Source organism: Marmota flaviventris, chromosome X, assembly GCF_047511675.1.
Source record: "Marmota flaviventris isolate mMarFla1 chromosome X, mMarFla1.hap1, whole genome shotgun sequence".
Lineage (NCBI taxonomy): Eukaryota > Metazoa > Chordata > Mammalia > Rodentia > Sciuridae > Marmota > Marmota flaviventris.
In genome coordinates, this window is record NC_092518.1 from 113,743,338 (window position 1) to 113,749,197 (window position 5,860).

General features: G+C 42.2%; 1 pseudogene; it reads left to right on the plus strand.

The window, feature by feature from the left end:
• Positions 1–988: 988 nt before the first annotated feature.
• On the plus strand, positions 989–1,864 carry LOC114096507 (F-box only protein 27 pseudogene; annotated as a pseudogene).
• The last annotated feature ends 3,996 nt before the right edge of the window (positions 1,865–5,860 follow it).

The window sequence follows — 5,860 nt, forward strand, 5'->3', positions numbered from 1 at the left end:
GGTTTAATTTCATTTTGTTACATATGGATTTCCAGTTTTCCCAGCACCATTTTTTAAAGAGGCTATCTTTTCTCCAATGTATGTTTTTGGCATCTTTGTCTAATATAAGATAACTATAATTATGTGGGTTAGTCTCTGTGTCCTCTATTCTGCACCATTGGTCTACCAGTCTGTTTTGGTGCCAATACCATGCTGTTTTTGTTACTATTGCTCTGTAGTATAGTTTAAGGTCTGGTATTGTGATGCCACCTCTTCCACTCTGCTTGCTAAGGATTGCTTTGGCTATTCTGGATCTCTTATTTTTCCAGATGGATTTCATGACTGCTTTTTCTATTTATATGAGGAATGTCATTGGGATTCTGATTGGAATTGCCTTAAATCTGTATAGTGCTTTTGGTAGTATGGTCTTTTTGACAATATTAATTCTGCCTATCCAAGGACAAGGAAGATCTTTCTATCTTCTAAAGTCTTCTTTAATTTCTTTCTTTAGCATTCTGTAGTTTTCATTGTAGAGGTCTTTCAGCCCTTGTTAAGTTGATTTTTTTTTTTTTTAGGCTATTGTAAATGGGGTAGTTTTCCTCATTTCCCTTTCAGAGGATTTGTCACTGTTATACAGAAATGCCTTTGATTTATGGGCATTGATTTTGTATCCTTCTATTTTTCTGAGTTCATTTACTAGTTCTAGAAGTTTTCTGGTGGAATTTTTTGGGACTTCTAGGTATAGAATCATATCATTGGCAAATAGTGCTAATTTGAATTCTTCTTTTCCTATACATATCCCTTTAATTTCTTTCGTCTAATTGCTCTGGCCACTGTTTCAATAACTATGTTGAATAGAAGTGATGAAAGAGGGCATCCCTGTCTTGTTCCATTTTTTAGAGAGAATGCATTCAATTTTTCTCCTTTTAGAATGATGTTAGGGCACTGCGCGGCCCACGCAAGGGACATCATTGGGCTCCAGGCCACAGCTGACTCCAGCTGGGGGACCATGGGCACCTCCACCTCCAGGGGCCAGGCCACCTGGGACCCCAGGCCAAAGCTGGACCTCAGGAGGCGCTGGACCTGAGCCAACTGCCACCCAAGCTGCTCCTGGTGGTGCTGAGCCATGTGCCCCCATGCTGGCTCCTCACCCACTACCACCAGGTGTGCTGGGAGTGGCGCACCCTGGTGCATGGCCAGGCCCTGTGGCTACTGATCTTGACCCAGGACCATGGCGCCGCTTGGCCGCGCCCTGCTGTTGTTTGTCTGCAACTGCCTGCCTCCCCGACCCACTTGCGATGCCAGGCTTTGTCCTCTGGGCCGCTTCTGCGAGCACAGACCATTGGGAAGCAACCTCATCTGCAAACCACGTGGCCAAGAAAGCCTCTGGAAATGGATGGTGCAGCACAGTGGAGATGGCTTCGTGGTGGAAAAAAAAAAAAAGAAAAAAACAAGAAAACCGTGCGGGGTGGGGGGGGGGGGGGGCTACACAAACCTGTTTTGTCCTTCAGTTGGTGCTGCAAGAAGCAGGTCTTGGACCTGGAGGAGGAGGTCTGTGGCCAGAACTGCTGGACAGTGGCAGGATTAAGATTTGTGTCTCTGACTGGTGGGGAGCCCGACACGACAGTGGCTGTATGTATCAACTCCTTGTCCAACTTCTAGACGCTGACCAGATCGTCCTAGATAAATTCTCTGCTGTGCCTGACCCCATTAAGCAGTGGAACAACAATAATCTGTCTTCAGGTCACCCATGTGTTCTCCAACATCAAGACAGGCGTCCGTTTTGTGTCTTTCGAACACTGGGGGCAGGACACGGTTCTGGGCTGGCCCCTATGGAGCCTGTGTGACCAACTCCAGTGTGATCATACGTGTCTGTCAGCCCTAGTCAAGGGCTTCCTTTCTTGTGAGAGAGCCTGACCATGCCTTCTAGGCGCCCGGACATTTGGCTGTGACCCCTCATTAACCAAGTGCTTCTACCTCTCTGGCACAGTGAGAACCGCAGGGTCCAGTCAGGAGTCCTTCTGGGCCCTGCATTCAGGTTCTGGAAACCACTGGAAGCCTGGTCTTCCATCAGGTCTACCTACGGTTGCTGCTTTTGGTGGGCACAGCACTGCTTAATGGAGACCCACAGGCGATGCCTGAGGAGGCCTTCTCACCCCCTCTTCTCTCTACCAGCAGTTCAGCACAGCACCCTCTGCCCTGTCCCCTCTGTTGGTATCTTGTCCCCTCTCCTTTCTGCTTCAGGGACTTAGCTGGTCCTTTCAGGGAAGCCCTGTACTTGACTCTGAACTCTGACTTTCATCCTGACTAGCCAAATTCCAGCTGCCTTGGGTGGTAAACTTGACCTCCCAGCCTTCTGAGCTACAGGGCTGGACCCAGGCCTTGAAGCTAAAGGTCACCTAGGTTCAAACAGGATTTGGAGATAAATCTGCCCACACTGACTTCCCTGGGAAATGAGGAGGTAACTCAAGTCCAGCCCTGATTCTCAAGGACCTCTGTAATTGTGTGATATTTAAAGTGATTTTATTTTTCATTTTGACATTTTGTTTTCCAAACAGCAAGAGAATAATCTAACAGCTATAATATATAATGCATCTCGAATGTATCTGGCCATCATATATGCCACAGTCTGGCTGGGCACAAAATCATGAGCCACCACACAGCTTGTAGATTCAAGCAGCAACTCTTTATTCACGAACTCACACCAGCCGTCTACAATCACGTTCTGGGGAAATCCACGTTCTCTGCCCAAATCCACATCCACTGGGCTTCTGTCTCCCAAAAAATACTGTCTGAATCCCGTGAGAACTCAAGGGGAACTCAGGCAGCAGGATACGCCCTATTCCCAGCAGGAATAATCTTAAACCTTAAACCTGGAACCTAAACTGGGAACGCCCTAAACCCGATTATCTTAAACCGGGAACACCCTAATCCACCCTGGTCCTTGAGCAAGGTCACCTACATTCAATGTCACTGCAAAATGTCAGCAACATGGGGTACGCTGGCAAGGAAATTGTCATACCTACTTGGCTAATGGCTCCCAGCACATATATAATAAATTTATTATTTTGCCAAAAAAAAATAGAATGATAGAATGATGTTGGCCTGGGGCTTAGCATAGATAGCTTTTACAATGTTGAGATATGTTTCCGTTATCCCTAGTTTTTCTAGTGTTTTGAACATGAAGGGGTGCTGTATTTTGTCAAATGCTTTTTCTGCGTCTATTGAGATGATCATATGGTTCTTATCTTTAAGTCTATTGATGTGATGAGTCACATTTATTGATTTCCTGTATGTTGAACCAACCTTGCATCCCTGGGATGAGCCCCACTTGATAGTAGTGCGCTATCTTTTTTATATGTTTTTGTATTCATTTGCCAGAATTTTATTGAGGATTTTTGCATCTATGTTCATTAGAGTTATTGGTCTGAAGCTTCCTTTCTTTGATGTGTCTTTGCCTGGTTTTGGATGAAAGACCTAAGCAATCTCAATCTACTTGGGACCTCATTTTGCTCTGAAACTTAACCTCTGACCTACTGTAGTCTTAAAGTCAGGAAAATACCACAGAAAAGCTCTGTGGAAACAGTTCTCAGAAAAGCCAAAGCCACCGCAGATGGTGATCACCTAAGATAGGCCAAGATATCCACATATCTGAAATTCCAGATGGCCCCCACCTAGGTGTGGTGACCAATATCTAATCTAGAAGCCCTGCAGTTTGGCACGTACCCCCCTTGTGACATCCTCACGATTTAAACCAATCAATTTTATGTGCGTCAACCCCTTGAACTAACCAATAATTCTTTCCAGATTCTTTCCCGCCACTTGATACACTAATCATGTTTTAGAGTTTTTATTTGATTTTCCTGCAGTGTGTGATGATTTGCTAAGAGATGCTATGATGTATGTGGGGGTCCCCGCCTTCTCCAAAGAATGTATAAAACTGCTACAAACCCTGGGCTCAGGGCCTCTCAGCATCACCTGTTGCTGTGTGCTTTTGGAGGACCGAGCTAGCTCGCAATAAACACCTCTTTGCTGCTTACATCGATCTTGGTCTCTGGTGGTCTTTTGGGGGTCCCGAATTCGAGCATAACATGGAATCAGGATGATATTGGCCTCATAGAATGAGTTTGGAAGTGCTCCCTCTTTTTCTATTTCCTGAAATAAATTGAAGAGTATTGGTTTTAGTTCTTCTTTAAATTGTGTATATCATCCTGATTCAACTTGGGCAAATCAAATGACCCTAGAAATTTGTCTATGCCTTCAATATTTTCTATTATATTAGAGTATAAATTTTCAAAATAATTTTTAATCATCTTCTGTATTTCTGTCTGTTGTGATTTTTCCTTTTTCATCACATATGTTAGTAATTAGAGTTTTCTCTCTCCTTCTCTTCATTAGCATGGTTAAGGGTTTGTTAATTTTATTTATTTTTTCAAAGAACCAACTATTTGTTTTGTCAATTTTTTCAATTGTTTCCTTTGTTTTGATTTCATTGATTTCAGCTCTGATTTTAATTATTTCGTGTCTTCTACTGCTCTTGGTGTTGATTTGTTCTTCTTTTTCTAGGGCTTTGAGATGTAATGTTAAGTCATTTATTTGTTGACTTTTTCTTTTTTTAAGGAATGAACTCCATGCAATAAACTTTTCTCTTAGCACTGCCTTCATAGTGTCCCAAGGATTTTGATACGTTGTATCAGTGTTCTCATTCACCTCTAAGAATTTTTTAATCTCCACCTTGATGTCTTTTGCAACCCATTGTTCATTCAGTAGTGTATTATTCAGTTGAAGTAGCTTTGATTTTTTATTTTATCATTGATTTTTAATTTCTTTCCATTATGATCTGATAGAATGCAAGGTAGTATCTCTACTTTTTTATATTTGCTAAGAGTTGCTTTGTAGCATAATATATGGTCTATTTTAGAGAAGGATCCATGTGCTGCTAAGAAGAAAGTGTATTAGTTCATTGAAGGATGAAATATTCTATATATATCAGTTAAGTCTAAGTTATTGATTGTATTATTGAGTTCTTAATCATAATCTTGAAAGACACAATCTCAAATGTCATAATCCTAAATGTTGAAACCCTGAAAGATTAAAATTCCTAAAGTCTAATATTCCCAATGTCTAAATTCCTTAAAGATCAAAATTCCAAAAATTATAATCCCAAAATATTAAAATCCCAAATACTGAAATCGTAAAAACCCAAATCCTGAAAACTACATGTCACATTTTTTTTAATGCAAAAGCTTCTATAAAAAGGATATAAAGCCAAATTCTAGGAAGGGCTTAGTGCATTTTCAACTATATGCAGAATAGTTGCCAAATTATTCAATCAGACTACTTCTTCTCCTGCCCAAGCTCTTTCAATAATAATAACAACAATGCCCTTCCTCAGACAATAAAAGAACTTGACAAACTCAAGTTTGTCATACTGGTCTGGGAAAATCAGGATGGAGTCCTCATCCCCCCCACCCCCCACACCCACCACATCCGGCAAAGTGTTGAAGATTAAACACCAGAGAAACACCAAGGCAAGCATAGAAAGCAAGTTTTATTTAAGAGACAACAACTAGGACCCAGAGCTGGTGCCTGCAGGAGTGGGGGTCTTTTGTGCCTTTATAGATGTCAGGTTTCCTTTCCTCTCTCAACCCTCCTCCTCCTATCTTGCCTACCAAAAGGCAGGAAAGACGCGCCCCAGGGGGTAATCACTTGTGTTGGAAAATGGGATCTTTCCCATCCCCTGGAGGTATCAGCACCTCCCATTTCCTTTTCTTGGATAATCAGCCACCTGTCCTTTGCCTAGGTCTCTCACAGGCAATCATCCAAACACACAAAATAACTTGGTTAGAGGTTATATAGTTTCCTTCTGTGTTATAAAACC